Genomic DNA, 18,759 nt, shown 5'->3' with positions numbered 1-18,759 from the left:
GAGTAACAGAATTTGAAAAAAAGAAGAGGGCAAAAGAAATATTTGAAATATTAATGACTGAGAACTTTCCAAAATTAATAGCAAACACTGAATCACAGATCCAAGAAGGAAAAATGTCTTATCTAACCAGGATAAGTATCCCAGGAATGTACATCTAAACATATCAAACTTAAAATGTAGAAAACCAAAGACAAAGAGAATATCTTGAAGGAAGCCAAGGGTAATGGTATTCTGATACAGAAGGTATCTTATCCTATATATAGGAACAAGGATAGGAATTATAGCAGACTTGTCATTAGAAATATTGCAACCAAGAAAAGGGTGGAAAGGGGAAGAGTCAAGATGGCGGAGAAGTAGCTGGCTGAGACTACATCAGGTAGCAGGAGATCAGCTAGATAGCTCATCAAACCATTGCAAACACCTACAAATCCAACAGGAGATTGAAGACAGGAAGAACAGCAATTCTATAAACAGAAAATCGACCACTTTCTGAAAGGTAGGACAATCAGAGAAGTGAATCCAAAGTGACGGGAAGATAGACTGTGGGGGGAGGGGCTGGCTCCTAGCAAGTGGTGGAACAATGGAGCACAAAATTAGGACTTTTAAAAGTCTGCTTCACTGAGGGACATCACTCCAGAGGCTAAACGAGGGTGAAGCCCAGGTGGGGTCAGCGTGGCCCCAGATCCCGTGGGGTCACAGAAGGTTCGGGGATGTCTGAGTGTTGTAGAGCTTGCAAGTATTAGAGCAGGGAAGCTGGCTGCAGAGACAGAGCTGGGAGTGAGCTCTCAGCTCATGGTTACCTTTAACTGGTCGCAGGCTGGGTGAGCTCGGAGCACAGCCAGAGGCCAGGGAGACAGGAGTGACTGGGATATTTTCCCTGAGGGCACACTGAGGAGTGGGGCCCCCAGCTCTTGGATCCTCCAGGCCAGAGACTGGAAGGCCTCCATTTTCATTCCCATCCTCCGGAACTCTACAGAAAGCATTCAGGGGACAAAAGCTCCTGAAAGCAAACCTGAGAGGATTATTTAGCCTGGCCCTTGGTAAGGGTGGTGCAATTCTGCCTCTGGCAAAGACACTTGAGAATCATTACAACAGGCCTTTCCCCCAGAAGATCAACAAGAAATCCAGCCAAGACCAAGTTCACCTAGCAAGGAGAGCAGCAGAACTCCAGAGGAGGAGAAAGCAAAGTATGGAACTCATGGATTTCTCCCCATGATTCTTTAGTCATGTAGTTAATTTAATTTTTTTCTTGTACTAATTTTTTTTACCTTTACCCTTTTTTAACGTTTTCTAACCAGTTTATCTAATATATATATATATTTTTTTTTTTCTTTTTTATATTTTTTCTTTGTTTTCTTTTTTAAATTTTTTTTCTTTGAACTTCTTTTTATCCCCTTTCTCCCCCCCACGATTTGGGGTCTCTTCTAATTTGGTTAAAGTGCATTTTCCTGCGGTCTTTGCCACTGTTTTAGTATTTTATTTGCTCCTTCATATACTCTTATCTGGACAAAATGACAAGGCAGAAAAATTCAAAACAACAACAAAAAAAGAACAAGAGGCAGTACCAAAGGCTAGGGAACTAATCAATATGGACATTGGTGATAAGTCAGATCTAGAGTTCAGAATGACAATTCTCAAGGTTCTAGCCAGGCTCGAAAAAGGCATGGAAGATATTAGAGAAACCCTCTCTGGGGAGATAAAAGCCCTTTCTAGAGAAATAAAAGAACTAAAATCTAACCAAGTTGAAATACAAAAAGCTATTAATGAGGTACAATTAAAAATGGAGGCTCTTACTGCTAGGAGAAATGAGGCAGAAGAAAGAATTACTGATATAGAAGACCAAATGACAGAAAATAAAGAAGCTCAGCAAAAGAGGGACAAACAGCTACTGGACCATGAGGGGAGAATTGGAGAGATAAGTGAGACCATAAGACAAAACATTAGAATAATTGGGATTCCAGAAGAAGAAGAAAGAGAGAGGGGAGCAGAAGGTATATTGGAGAGAATATCCCTAATATAGCAAATGGAACAAGCATCAAAATCCAGGAGATGCAGAGAACCCCCCACAAAATCAACAAGAATAGGTCCACACCTCGTCACCTAAAAGTAAAATTTACAAGTCTTAGTGACAAAGAGAAAATCCTGAAAGCAGCCCGGGAAAAGAAGTCTGTAACATACAATGGTAAAAATATCTGGCTGGCAGCGGACTTATCCACAGAGACCAGGCAGGCCAGGAAGAACTAGCATGATATATTCGGAGCACTAAATGAGAAAAACATGGAGCCAAGAATACTATATCCAGCTAGGCTATCATTGAAAATAGAGAGATAAAAAGCTTCCAGGACAAACAAAAACTGAAAGAATTTGCAAACACCAAACCAGCTCTACAGGAAATATTGAAAGGGGTCCTCTAAGCAAAGAGAGAGCCTACAAGTGGTAGATCAGAAAGGAACAGAGACAATATACAGTAACAGTCACCTTACAGGCTATACAATGGCACTAAATTCATATCTCTCAATAGTTACCCTAAATGTTAATGGGCTAAATTCCCCAATCAAAAGACACAGGGTATCGGAATGGATAAAAAAACAAAACCCATCAATATGTTGCCTACAAGAAACTCATTTTAGACCTGAAGACACCTCCAGATTTAAAGTGAGGGGGTGGAAAACAATTTACCATGCTAATGGACATCAGAAGAAAGCTGGCGTGGCAATTCTTCTATCAGATCAATTAGATTTTAAGCCAAAGACTATAATAAGAGATGAAGAAGGACACTATATCATACTCAAAGTGTCCGTCCAACAAGAAGATCTAACAATTTTAAATATCTAAGCCCCTAACATGGGAGCAGCCAACTATATAAACCAATTAAAAACAAAATCAAAGAAACACATCAAAAATAATACAATAATAGTAGGGGACTTTAATACTCCCCTCACTGAAATGGTCAGATCATCCAAGCAAAAGATTAACAAGGAAATAAAGGCCTTAAATGACACACTGGACCAGATGGACATCACAGATATATTCAGAACATTTCATCCCAAAGCAACAGAATACACATTCTTCTCTAGTGCACGTGGAACATTCTTCAGAATAGATCACATCCTGGGTCATAAATTAGGCCTCAACCAGTATCGAAATATTGGGATCATTCCCTGCATATTTTCAGACCATAATGCTCTGAAGTTAGAACTCAATCACAAGAGGATATTTGGAAAGAACCCAAATACATGGAGACTAAACTGCATCCTTCTAAAGAATGAATGGGTCAACCAGGAAATTAAAGAAGAATTGAAAAAATTCATGGAAACAAATGATAATGAAAACACAATGGTTCAAAATCTGTGGAACACAGCAAAATCAGTCCTGAGAAGAAAATATATTGCATATAAGCCTTTCTCAAGAAACAAGAAAGGTCTTAAATACACAACCTAACCCTACACCTAAAGGAACTGGAGAAAGAACAAGAAAGAAAGCCTAAATCCAGCAGGAGAAGAGAGATAATAAAGATCAGAGCAGAAATCAATGAAATAGAAACCCCCCCCCAAAATAGAATAAATCAACAAAAAACTAGGAGCTGGTTCTTTGAAAGAATTAATAAGGTTGATAAAGCCCTGGCCAGACTTATCAAAAAGAAAAGACAAATGACCCAAATAAATAAAAGTATGAATGAAAGAGGAGAGATCACAACCAACATCAAAGAAATACAAAAAATTATAAGAACATACTATGAGCAACTCTATGCCAACAAATTCGACAATCTGGAAGAAATGGATGCATTTCTAGAGGCATATAAACTACCACAATTGAACCAGGAAGAAATAGAAAACCTGAACAGACCCATAACCAGTAAGGAGATTGAAGCAGTCATCAAAAATCTCCAAACAAACAAAAGTCCAGGACCAGACAGCTTCCCGGGGAAACTTTACCAAACATTTAAAGAAGAATTAATTCCTATTCTCCTGAAACTGTTCCAAAAAATAGAAATGGAAGGAAAACTTCCATACTCATTTTATGAGGCCAGGATCACCTTGATACCAAAACCAGACAAGGGTCCCATCAACAGAATTACAGACCAATATCCTTGATGAACACAGGTGTGAAAATTCTCACCAAAATACTAGCCAATATGATTCAACAGTACATTAAAAGGATTATTCATCATGACCAAGTGGGATTTATTCCAGGGCTGCAAGTTTGGTTCAACATCTGCAAATCAGTCAATGTGATACAACACATTAATAAAAGAATGAACAAGAATCATATGATACTCTTAATAGATGCTGAAAAAGCATTTGACAAAGTACAACATCCCTTCCTGTTCAAAACTCTTCAAAGTATAGGGATAGAGGGCATATACCTCAATATTATCAAAGCCATCTATGAAAAACCCACTGCAAATATCATTCTCAATGGAGAAAAACTGAAAGCTTTTCTGCTAAGGTCAGGAACATGGGCAGGGATTTCCAGTATCACCACTGCTATTCAACATAGTACTAGAAGTCCTAGCCTCAGCAATCAGACAACAACAACAACAAAAAAAATTAAAGGCATCCAGATCAGCAAAGGGGAAGTCAAGCTATCACTCTTCACAGATGACATGATACTATATGTGGAAAACCCAAAAGACTCCACATCAAAACTGCTAAAACTTGTATAGAAATTTAGTAAAGTGTCAGTATATAAAATCAATGCACAGAAATCAGTTGCATTTCTCTACACCAACAACAAGAAAGAAGAAAGAAAAATTAAGGAGTCAATCCTATTTACAATTGCACCCAAAACTATAAGATACCTAGGAATCAACCTAACCAAAGAGGCTAAGAATCTATACTCAGAAAACTATAAAGTACTCATGAAAGAAATTGAGGAAGACACAAAGAAATGGAAAAATGCTCCGTGCTCCTGGATTGGAAGAAGAAATATTGTGAAAATGCCTATGCTACCTAAAGCAATCTACACATTTAATGCAACCCCTATCAAATCCCACCCATTTTTTCAAATAAATGGAACAAATAATTCTAAAATGTGTATGGTACCCGAAAAGACCTCAAATAGCCAACGGAATATTGAAAAAGAAAGCCAAAGTTGGTGGCATCACAATTCTGGACTTCAAGCTCTAATACAAAGCTGTCATCATTAAGACAGCATGGTACTGGCACAAAAACAGACACATAGATCAATGGAACAGACTAGAGAGCCCAGAAATAGACCCTCAACTCTATGGTCAACTAATCTTTGACAAAGCAGGAAAGAATATCCAATGGAAAAAAGACAGCCTCTTCAACAAATGGTGTTCGGAAAATTGGATGGCCACATGCAGAGAAATTAATTTGGACCATTTCCTTACACTACACATGAAAATAGACTCAAAATGGATGAAGGACCTCAATGTGAGAAAGGAATCCATCAAAATCCTTGAGGAGAACACAGGCAGCAACCTCTTCGACCTCAGCTGCAGCAACTTCTTCCTAGGAACATCGCCAAAGGCAAGGGAAGCAAGAGCAAAAATGAACTATTGGGATTTCATCAAGATCAAAAGCTTTTGCACAGCAAAGGAAACAGTTAACAAAACCAAAAGACAACGGACAGAATAGGAGAAGATATTTGCAAACGACATATCAGATAAAGGGCTAGTGTCCAAAATCTATAAAGAACTTAGCAAAGTTAACACCAAAAGAAAAATAATCCAATCAAGAAATGGGCAGAAGACATGAACAGACATTTCTACAAAGAAGACATCCAGATGGCCAACAGACACATGAATATGTGCTCCACATCACTCGGCACCAGGGAAATAAAAATCAAAACCACAATGAGATATCACCTCACACCAGTCAGAATGGCTAAAATCAACAAGTCAGGAAATGACAGATGCTGACAAGGATGCGGAGAAAGGGGAACCCTCCTACACTGTTGGTGGGAATGTAAGCTGGTGCAGCCACTCTGGAAAACAGCATGGAGGTTCCTCAAAAAATTGAAAATAGAGCTACCTTATGACCCAGCAATTGCACTACTGGGTATTTACCCTAAAGATACAAACATAGTGATTCGAAGGAGCACGTGCACCCGAATGTTTATAGCATCAATGTCCACAATAGCCAATCTGTGGAAAGAACCTAGATGTCCATCAACAGATGAATGGATAAAGAAGAAGTGGTATATATACACAATGGAATACTATGCAGCCATCAAATGAAATGAAATCTTGCCATTTGCTACGACATGGATGGAACTAGAGATTATCATGCTTAGTGAAATAAGTCAATTGGAGAAAGACAACTTTCACATGATCTCCCTGATGTCAGGAAGTGGAGACACAACATGGGGGGTTGGGGGGGTAGGAGAATAATAAATGAAACAAGATGGGATCAGGAGGGAGACAAACCATAAGTGACTCTTAATCTCACAAAACAAACTGAGGGTTGCTGGGGGGAGGGGGGTCGGGATGGGTGTTGGGTTATGGACATTGGGGAGGGTATGTGCTATGGTGAGTGCTGTGAAGTGTGTAAACCTGGTAATCACAGATCTGTACTCCTGGGGATAAAAATACATTATATGTTTATTAAAAATAGCAATAATAATAATAAATAAATAAAATTTTTAAAAAAGGAAAAGAAAAGAGTGGACAATTTAGAGGGCCAAAAGGAAAAAAAAAAAGAATCCATGAACATAGAATTTTCTTTTTATATCCAGCAAATTATCTTTCAAAAGTAAAGGAAAAATAAAGACTTTCTTCGGCACATGCAAACTGAGAGAATTTGTTGCCAGCAAACTTTCCCTGCAAGGAATTTTGAAGAAGTTACTCAAGAAGTAAAACCATATAGGACAGAAATTTGAATGTACATAACGGTAAGAAGAATATTGTAGAAAAAATAAATAAAAGTAAAATAAAATATTTTATCATTATTAATTAATCTGAAACTCTTTAAAGTGATACTGATAACAATGTACTGTGTGTTGTTAGCATAGGGATAAATGAATGATAGCAATGTTATGAGGGATGGGAGGGAGGAAGGAATATTCTAATGTGTGCCAACTTCTACATGAAAGTGGAGTAGTGGTATCTGAAAGTGAACTTAGATTAGTTGTAAATTAATTCAATTTAGATTAGGTGAAAGTGGACTTACTTGTACAGTCTAAAAGACTGCTTTTTAAAAGTATAATTAATGTTTTAAGAGAGAAGAAAAAATTAAACCACATAAAATGTAATGTAAAATGTTCAGTTACAACCACAGAAGGCAGAAAAATGAGGGAAAGAAAAAAGGAAATAATGAATAAGTACAACAAATAAAAAACTGTTACAAATATTAGAGATACTAATTCAACTATATCAAGAATCACTTTAATTTTTATTGTTTCATTTTTAGGAAAAAATTAAATTTCAATTCCAGTATAATTAATATAAAAGAAACAAACAAAAGACAGACTCTTAATTATAGAGAACAAACTGATGGTTACCAGAGGAGAGGTGAATGGGGGGGATGGGTGAAATAGGTAAAGGGGATCAAGAGTATACTTATCTCGATTCTTGGTCAAGATGGCAGAGAAGTAGCAGTCTGAGACAACATCAGGTAGCAGGAGATCAGCTAGATAGCTTATCAAACCACTGCAAACACCTACAAATCCAACAGGAGATCGAAAGAAGAAGAGCAACAATTCTAGAAAAAGAAAATTGGCCACTTTCTGAAAGGTAGGACTGACAGAGAAGTGAATCCAAAGTGATGGGAAGATAGACTGTGGGGGTGGGGCTGGCTCCCAGCAAGTGGCAGAACAGCGGAGCACAAAATCAGGACTTTTTTTTTTTTTTTAACTGACATCTTTATTATACTGAGACTTCCAATCTGTGACCAAGGTACATCTCTCTATTTTTTTAAATTTTTTTTATTTTTTATAAACATATAATATATTTTTATCCCAAGGGGTACAGGTCTGTGAATCGCCAGGTTTACACACTTCACAGCACTCACCATAGCACATACCCTCACCAATGTCCATAACCCCACCCCCCCTTCTCCCATCCCCCCAGCAACCCTCAGTTTGTTTTGTGAGATTAAGAGTCACTTATGGTTTGTCTCCCTCCCAATCCTATCTTGTTTCTATATTTTTTTAAGATTTTATTTATTTATTTGACAGATCACAAGTAGGCAGAGAGGCAGAGAGAGAGAGAGGAGGAAGCAGACTCCCTACTGAGCAGAGAGCCCGATGCAGGGCTCGATCCCAGGCCAATGAGATCATGACCTGAGCTGAAGGCAGAGACATTAACACACTGAGCCACCCAGGGGCCAAAATCAGGACTTTTAAAAGTCTACTCCACTGAGGGACATCGCTCCAGAGGCTAAACCAGGGTGAAACCCACACAGGGTCAGCATGGTCCCAGGTTCTGCAGGGTCACAGAAGGTTCAGGGTTGTCTGAGTATTGCAGAGCTCACAGGTATTAGAGCAGGGACGTCAGCTACAGAGACAGAGCCCAGGAGTGAGCTCTCAACTCGGGGTTACCTTGAGGCATAATCCGTAGCACAGGCCACTGCTCTGTGAGTGGGGTCCCCACAAGATCCATGAAAACACCCCCTGGAAGATCTCAGGGGTCTTCAGGGTTCAAAGACTCCAGGTGGAGCTGTGTGCCAGAAACAGAGATGCGTGGTTACAGGCTGAGTAAGGTTGGAGCGCAGCCGGAGGCCATGGAGACAGGAGTGATTGAGCGCTTTTCTCTGAGGATGCACTGAGGAGTGGGGCCCCGAGCTCTCGGCTCCCCGAGGCCAGAGATTGGGAGGCCGCCATTTTCAGTCCCATCTTCCAGAAGTCTACAGAAATCATTCAGGGAACAAAAGCTCCCAAAGGCGAACCTAAGAAGATTAATCTTTTTTTTTCTTTTGCTAATTTTTTTAACTTTTACCATTTCCTCTTTTAATGTTTTTTAACTAGTTTATCTTAACAATACCTTTCATAAAAAATAATAATCTTTTTGAACCTTCATTCTTATAGTCATATTTTATCCTTCATTGTATCTAACGTTATTTTTTGTATACTCATGGATACACATAGGGTTTTTTCTTCTAAAAAACTTGGGGTATTACTTCTTCTAAGAGATCAAAATATACCCTAAATCTAGCTCTGGGCTTGGTCTAGTCTCCAGCCTGAGCAAATTCTCTCCACTTCCTTTTCCTTTATTCTCCCAACCAACTTACTTTATCAACTCCTTTTTTAGAAATTAAAAAAAAATTTTTTTCATCTTTATAGGCATATACCATCCCTTCATTGTGTTTACCCTTATATATGTTTTTCATTCTTTAAAGTTTTGGGAGGTAGTTTCTTCTAAGAGACTACTTTATACTCCCAAAATTCAGTGGGTGACACTGTTCTAGTCACCAGTCTAATATATATATATATATATTTTTTTTTTTTTTCTTTTTTTTCTTTATTTGTTTTCTTTTTTTAATTTTTTTTCTCTGAACTTCTTTTTATCCTCTTTCTCCCCCCCCCCCACAATTTGGGGTCTCTTCTGTTTTGGATAAAGCACATTTTCCTGGGGTCTTTGCCACACTTTTAGTATTTTATTTGCTCCTTCATATACTCTTACCTGGACAAAATGACAAGGCAGAAAAAAGAACAAAAAAAGAACAAGAAGCAACCCCAAAGGCTAGGGACCTAATCAATACAGACATTGGTAATATGTCAGATCTAGAGTTCAGAATGACAATTCTCAAGGTTCTAGCCAGGCTCAAAAAAGGCATGGAAGATATTAGAGAAACCCTCTCTGGAAAGATAAAAGCCCTTTCTGGAGAAATAAAAGAACTAAAATCTAACCAAGTTGAAATTTAAAAAAGCTATTAATGAGGTGCAATTAAAAAATGGAGGCTCTTACTGCTAGGAGAAATGAGGTAGAAGAAAGAATTAGTGACACAGAAGACCAAATGACAGAGAAGAAAGAAGCTCAGCAAAAGAGGGACAAACAGCTACTGGACCACAAGGGGAGAATTTGAAAGATAAGTGACACCATAAGATGAAACAACATTAGAATAATTGGGATTCCAGAAGAAGAAGAGAGACAGGAGCAGAAGGTATATTGGAGCAAATTATTATAGAGAATTTCCCTAATATGGAAAAGGGAACAAGCATTAAAATCCAGGAGGTGCAGAGAACCCCCCACAAAATCATTAAGAATAGGTCCACACCCCATCACCTAATAGTAAAATTTACAAGTCTTAGTGGCAAAGAGAAAATCCTGAAAGCAGCCCGGGAAATAAAGTCTGTAACATACAATGGTAAAAATATTAGATTGGTAGCAGACTTATCCACAGAGACCTGGCAGGCCAGAAGGAACTAGCATGATATATTCAGAGCACTAAACGAGAAAAACATGCAGCCAAGAATGCTATATCCAGCTAGGTTATCACTGAAAATAGAGAGATAAAAAGCTTCCAGGACAAACAAAAACTGAAAGAATTTGCAAACACCAAACCAGCTCTACAGGAAATATTGAAAGGGGTCCTCTAAGCAAGGAGAGCCTAAAACTAGTAGATCAGAAAAGAACAAAGAGAATATACAGTAACAGTCACCTTAAAGGCTATACAATGGCACTAAATTCATATCTCTCAGTAGTTACCCTGAATGTTAATGGACTAAATGCCCCAATCAAAAGACACAGGGTATCGGAATGGATAAAAAAACAAAACTCATCAATATGCTGCCTACAAGAAACTCATTTTAGACCCGAAGACACCTCCAGATTTATGTGAGGGTGTGGAAACTATTTACCATGCTAATGGACATCAGAAGAAAGCTGGCGTGGCAATTCTTCTATAAGATCAATTAGATTTTAAGCCAAAGACTATAATAAGAGATGAGGAAGGACACTATATCATACTCAAAGTGTCCGTCCAACAAGAAGATCTAACAATTTTAAATATCTAAGCCCCTAACGTGGGAGCAGCCAACTATATAAACCAATTAAAAACAAAATCAAAGAAACACATCTAAAATAATACAATAATAGTAGGGGACTTTAATACTCCCCTCACTGAAATGGTCAGATCATCCAAGCAAAAGATTAACAAGGAAATAAAGGCCTTAAATGACACACTGGACCAGATGGACATCACAGATATATTCAGAACATTTCATCCCAAAGCAACAGAATACATATTCTTCTCTAGTACACATGGAACATTCTCCAGAATAGATCATATCCTGGGTTACAAATCAGGTCTCAACTGGTATCAAAAGATTGGGATCATTCCCTACATATTTTCAGACCACAATGCTCTGAAGCTAGAACTCAATCACAAGAGGAAATTTGGGAAGAACCCAAATACATGGAGACTAAACAGCATCCTTCTAAAGAATGAATGGGTCAACCAGGAAATTAAAGAAGAATTGAAAAAAAACATGGAAACAAATGATAAGGAAAACACAAAGGTTCAAGATCTGTGGGACACAGCAAAGGCAGTCCTGAGAGGAAAATAAATAGCAATACAAGCTTTCCTCAGAAAATATCTATGCTACTTAAAGCAATCTGCACATTTAGTGCAATCCCTATCAAAATCCCACCCTTTTTTTTTTCAAATAAATGGAACAAATAATCCTAAAATGTATATGGAATGAGAAAAGACCTTGAATAGCCAAAGGAATACTGAAAAAGAAAGCCAAAGTTGGTGTCATCACAATTATGGATTTCAAGCTCTATTACAAAGCTGTCATCATCAAGACAGTATGGTACTGGGGCAAAAACAGATACATAGATCAATGGAACAGACTAGAGAGCCCAGAAATAGACCCTCAACTCTATGGTCAGCTAATCTTTGACAATGCAGGAAAGAATGTCTGATGGAAAAAAGGCAGTCTCTTCAACAAATGGTGTTGGGAAAATTGGATGGCTACATGCAGAGAAATGAAAATTGGATGGCCACATGCAGAGAAATGAAATTTCAGCACATGAAAATAGACTCAAAATGGTTGAAGGACCTCAATGTGAGAAAGGCATCCATCAAAATCCTTGAGGACAACACAGGCAGCAACCTCTTCAACCCCAGCTGCAGCAACATCTTCCTAGGAACATCACCAAAGGAAAGGGAAGCAAGGGCAAAAATGAACTATTGGGATTTCATCAAGATCAAAAGCTTTTTCACAGCAAAGGAAACAGTTAACAAAACCAAAAGATAACTGACAGAATGGGAGAAGATATTTGTGAACGACATATCAGATTAAGGGCTAGTATCTAAAATCTATAAAGAGCTTAGCAAACTCAACATCCAAAGAACAAATAATCCAAATAATCAAGAAATGGTCAGAGGACACAGACAGTTCTTCAAAGAAGACATCCAGATGGCCAACAGACACATGAAAAAGTGCTCCACATCACTCGGCATCAGGGAAATACAAATCAAAACAACAATGAGATACCACCTCACACCAGTCAGAATGGCTAAAATTAACAAGTCAATTAACAAGGAAATGACAGATGCTGGCAAGGATGGGGAGAAAGGGGAACCCTCCTACACTGTTGGTGGGAATGCAAGCTAGTGCAACAACTCTGGAAAAGAGCATGGAGGTTCCTCAAAAGGTTGAAAATAGAGCTACCCTATAATCCAGCAATTGCACTACTGGGTATTTACCCTAAAGATTCAAACGTAGAGATCTGAAGTGGCACGTGCACCCGAATGTTTATAGCAGCAATATCCACAATAGCCAAACTATGGAAAGAACCTAGATGCCCATCAAGAGATGAATGACTAAATAACAAGTGGTATATATATATATATATATATATATATATATATATATTATGCAGTCATCAAAAGGAATGAAATCTTGCCATTTGCGGCAACATGGATGGAACTAAAGGGTATTATGCTTAGCTAAATAAGTCAATCGGAGAAAGACAACTGTCATATGATCTCTCTGATATGAGGAAGTGGAGACCCAATGTAGGGGGTTTGGGCGGTAGGAAACGAATAAATGAAACAAGATGGGATCGAGAGGGAGACAAACCATAAGAGACTCTTAATCTCACAAAACAAACTGAGGGTGGCTGGGGTTTGGGGGGTCAGGAGATGGTGGTGGGGTTATGGGCATTGGGGAGGGTATGTTCTATGGTGAGTGCTGTGAAGTGTGTAAACCTGGCGATTCACAGACCTGTACCCCTGGGGCTAATAATACATTATATTTTTTTAAGTGTATACTTATCTCAATGAGCACTGAGTAATGCATAGAGTTGCTGAATTACTATGTTGTACACCTGAAACTAATATCAATAGTCATTGTAAATATGGTCTAAACACCCCAAATAAAAGACAATAGGAGTCACAATGGGTAAAAATAAAATAAAATAAAATAAACCCACCTTAAATATAAAGACCCAAATTAAAATTAAAGGGATGGTGTAAAAAGTAAAAAAATGGAGAAAGAATATAGACGTACCTTGAAGGTGTCATAGTTTCAATTCTAGACAATGACAATAAAGCAAATATCACAATAAGGCAAGTTAAGTAAATAGTTTGATTTCCTAGTGCATACAAAAGTTATGTTTAAACTATATTGTAGTCTATTAGGTGTTCAATAGCATTATATCTAAAAAAAGCAATGTATATACCTAAATTTAAAAATATTCCATTACTTAGAAATGCTAACCATCATCTGAGCTTTCAGCAACTCACAATCTTTATGCCGGAAGAGGGTCTTGCCTCCATGTTGAAGGCTGCTGACTGATCAGGTGCAGGTTGGGGGTGTTGTTTAGAGAGAAAGGGAAAATATTGGTCAAAGAGTACAAACTTTCAGTTATAAGATGAACAAGTTCTGGAGACCTAAGGCACAGCATTAAGACTCTAATTAATAATAATGTATTGTTATTTGAGTTCATTTAGAAAGTAGCCAAAAATTTTTCTCACCACAAAATTAGTGGTAACTATGTGAAGTAAGTAAAATGCTAATTAGTTTGATTGTGGTCATTGATACCTAATGCATATATGCATTACAACCTCATATATATAAAATTTTTGTCAAACATACCTCAATAAAGCTGTTTTTTTTAAAGCATTACCAAACTCTGACATAGAAGCACAAGGTGAGCAAATCCTTTTGGAAAAATGGACTTGACAGACCTGCTTAATGCAGGGTTTCCATAAACCTTCAGTTTGTAAAAATGCAATTATCTGTGAAGTGCAATAAAGTGAAATGCAATAAAACAAGGAATGTAATGGTAAAATTCTTTCATGTAGTAAGAGCTCAATGATTATTATGTTGCTATTGCTGCTGTTGTTATTATAAAACTTGGAGCTCCTAGAGGTCTGAGGCCTAATCTGCTTCATCTCTACCTCTGTAGTACCTGACACAGAGCAAGTTAGAAGGAAGAGAAGTTGAGGTGCCTGGGTGGCTCAGTCATTAAGTGTCTACCTTTAGCTCAGGTCATGATCCCTGTATCATGGGATTGAGCCCCACATCGCACTCCCTGCTCAGCAGGAAGCTTGCTTCTCCCTCTTCCACTCCCTGTGCTTATGTTCCCTCTCTCACTGTCTCTCTCGCAGTCAAGTAAATAAATAAAATCTTTTTTAAAAAAAGGGAAGAAGGAAGAGAAGTCAAATTAATGTATATAAAGTGGATGAAGTGACTACTCTGTGCCAGGCCTTGTTTGGGGATGAAAGAAGTGATTTAGAACCAGATTTTGCCAATGAGTAGTAGCTCACAGTCAAATGAAGAAAATGAACTTAAACTCTTTCAGCAATTATTTATCCATAAATCAATAATAAGAAGAAGAATGTGGTAAATTTTTCACATTTTGACACCTTTGAAACTGTTAGGCATCTTGAGACCAATGTTGTTTTCTAATTAACAGTATTTTTTTCCCTTTGTGTTACGTAAAGTAATGGTGTGATTTCAACCAATAGCATCTTAGATTAGATGAACTTTGGCAAAGATTATGTATAAGGCCTTCAACAACCTTAAGCCATTAGGTTTTATTTATGAGAAAACTGAGGTTTATTTACTTATTTTATTTTTTAAAGACTTTATTTATTTACTTGAGAGATAGAGAGAGAGTGGAGTGAGGGGCAGAGAGAGAAACAGACTCCCGTCTGAGCAGGAAGCCTGATACAGGACTTGATCCCAGGACCCTGAGATCATGACCCGAGCCAAAGGCAGATGCTTAAACAACTGAGTCACCCAGACACCCCAAAACTGAGGTTTAGAGATGTTAAGTAATTTAAGGTCACACTGCTGATAAGCAGCAAGTCATTTTGACTGTAAAACTCATGCCCTTTCCCTTTCATTATAAATCTTTTTAAAGTTTTATTTAAATTCCAGTTAATTAATGTACAGTGTAATATTAGTTTCAGGTGTACAATTTAATGATTCAACACTTACATAGGACACCCTGTGCACTCCTTAATCTCCATCACCTATTTCACCCACCTCCCCTCCAATAACCAAAGGTTGTTCTCTACAATTAAGTCTTTTTCTTGCTTTTCTCCCTTTTTCCCCCCTCTCATTTGTTTGATTTCTTAAATTCCACCTATGAGTGAAATCATATGCTATTTGTCTTTCTCTTAGCATAATATTCTCTAGCTCCCTCCATGTCATTGCAAATAAAGTATTAAAATTAACTTTACTTTTTTTAACTTTAAGAAAATGTGGTCATTAGAACATCTAAAATTATATATGAGGCTTATATATTTATGTTGGATAGCAATAACTATCATCAAGCACTTTATTTAAAAGCCTGGCATTTTATGTTACACACTCATTCTTTTATTCATTTATTCCAATGCTCAAAGTGATACTGAGTGCCTACTCAATTCTTTGAGTCTTTTAGTATGAGCCAAGGAACTCACTCCCAATTAAAATCCCTACCTCATTTTTGGCAAACAAAGAAACAGACTCTATAAAGAACAAACTGAGGGTTGCTGGAAGGGAAGTGGGCAGGGGAATGGGTTAAATAAATGGTGAGTATTAAGGAAAGCATATTTGATGAGCACTGCATGTTGTATGGAAGTGATGAATGACTAAATTCTATACCTGAAACTGATATTACATTGTATGTTAACTAACTGGAATTTAAACAAACAGTTTATATGCAACTGATGAATTATTGAACACTAAATCTGAAACTAATGATGTACTTTATGTTGAGTAAATTTAAATTAAAAAACAAAATGAAATAAAATGAACAGAGTGTCAGTGATAAATAAATAAATAAATAAATAAATAAATAAAATTTATGGAAAGAAAAGATTCACAAGGGCTGTTACTGGGTTTTGACTTTCCATCTTGTAGTTGTACTTTTATCCTCTAGCAAATCTTACCCTTTTTGCTGGGTCTTTATTATCTCACATTGAGATAATTGCAAAGTTTTCTAACCAGTGTCTCTGTCACCATTCTAGACTCCCTTCATTCTACTGGCTTTGAGGTTTCCAGACTCTGAGAGAAGGAACTACTGTTCTCTAGCACCCCAGAGATATGGAGTAGGCAAGAATAACTGAAAGAACTGAGATCAGAGATAATTATATCTCCACCACCAGAACTTTATGGAGAAGGGACATGCTCTCCTAAGTAGTTTTCCTACTTCCAGGTGCTCCCCTTCAAACTATCCTCTACCAGCCACAAAGAGTGATCTTCGTAACAGAGATCCACATGTTACTCCCTTTCTCAAAACCCTTGAGAGGTTTCCATTACCTATAGAATAAAGTCTAATTTTGAATATAATATTTAAGTCCCTCTAGGGTTTAGTCAAGCCCTCCAGTGGCTTCCCACCTCATTCAGAGTAAAAGTCAAAATCCTTATGGTCACCTATAAGACCCTACATGTTGTGCCCCTTTCCTGCTTTATAACTCTAATCTCTCTGACCTCATGTATTTACCCTACCTCATTCTGTTTTAGGTACACCAGCTGCCCTACTTATTCCTTGACCACGAAGAGGGTGTTCCCAGTTTAGGACTTTTGTACTTGTTACTTCTTCTATCTGGAGCTCTCTATACCTAGATATTCATGTTGCTCACTCCCTAACTTTCTTCAGATCTTCATTCACATATTACTTTCTCAGTGATTACACAATATATGAAATTATATTCCTCACCTTCATACATCTCTTCTTTCCTCCTGCTTTATTTTCCACCACATCATTTAGTACATACTATTTTTATGTTTATTATCTGTCTCCCTCTACTGGAATGTAAGTTACATGAAGGTAGTGATTTTTGTCTGTTGTTTACTGCCATATCCTTGACACTCTCTCAATCTTTCCATCTGGTTATAATCTTCCCCCATCTCAATGCAATGCCCTGCATTTGTCCCTTTGGTAGCACTTATCACACTGGACTATAATTTTATCCCTGTCTCCCCCACAAATTCTAAAGCTTCCTTTAACATTTTCATTGTGTCAGCATTTACTGTTTAGTTGACTTTTACAGGTAGGTTTTGTATGTTGCTGAAGTGCAAGACTTTGCACTTGCATAAGATAAATACATGTTGTTAGCTGTGGTTCAAGGTCCCATTTCACACACAATGTCCTTGGGCTGAGGATGTGCTCTTGGGCTCTTGTCTCTTGACTCCACCCTTTCCTAGCTTCTTAACATTTGTGATTTTGACTGGGATGTTCTCTGGTTCCTCAACAAGGGAATTGGTGAAATTATTGGGCAGTATATTAAAGTAGAGCCAAGGAGGGAATGCTTTGCTGCAAACTACCAAGGACTGGAAGGACATTTGGAAGGACTCTACTGTATTCCCAAATGCTGTATGAAGACACACATTCAGTCACTCCCAGCATAAACTGTCGAGATAGTTTTTATATTGGTCTTAGATTTTTTTTTAATTGTCTAAGGGGAGGCAAAAATCCCTCCCCCACCCCCCACACCTTCTGGCTTTCAACACGGATGTCCCAATCATACAGGATCTTTATAGGCCTAAGGAACGGCAACACTAAAACACTTAAGTTAGGTCAGAGACTGCTGGGTCCCAGGGCCTGTGAGGAGCAGCCTGGGAGTTTTTGAAGGAGACACCTTATCTTATCCATCTTTGTATCCCTGAAATTTGATAAGGTCATGGCACAAAATAAGCATTTATCAAGAGACAAATGATAAATGGATGAATGAATGAATAAATGAAGTCATTCACACTCTAGAATACAAGAGGGAAAAAGAAAACTATTTCTTAGAACTAACAAACAAAAAACATCAGGGGCAGAGGACAAATATGAAAACTAGGAAATCATGGTAAGAGTCTAGAAAATATATGCCCTCCTAACTTTTGTTTTAGTGGTTACTCACTTATAATTTCCTGATTAAATTATTAAGAAACCACCCAAAGCTCAAAAGGAAACCTATTGTTGATGAGAATATGGAAAAATAAGCACTTTTACATTGTGTTGGAAAGAGTGTAAATTGCTATGTCATTTCTGGAAAGCAGTCTTGACTCAACAGTTCTATTGCTAGAAACTGAACCTAAAGAGACAAATGGACTATTAGACAACAAACTTCAAGATGGCAGGAACTAAGGCTGTTTTGTTCACCATTTTCCTACTTAGCATAATTATCTATAAGCATTCAATCAGTAATAAATTGTTGAATAAATAAAAGCTAGAAAACATGTATTTTATGCACAAAGATATTAATTATGATGTTTATACTATTGGAAAATTAAAAGCTACCTAAATAACCTCCAGAGAGTGACACCTGTGGAATACTATGTGTTCATCAGCAGTGGTGCTTTAGAACTATAAATTTTTGTGTGTGTATATATATATGTGCAAAACATATAGGTTGAAAA

Source organism: Neovison vison, chromosome X (assembly GCF_020171115.1).
Source record: "Neovison vison isolate M4711 chromosome X, ASM_NN_V1, whole genome shotgun sequence".
Classification (NCBI taxonomy): Eukaryota; Metazoa; Chordata; class Mammalia; order Carnivora; family Mustelidae; genus Neogale; species Neogale vison.
The sequence above is the reverse complement of the archived record's forward strand: the minus strand, read 5'-3'. Positions refer to the sequence as shown.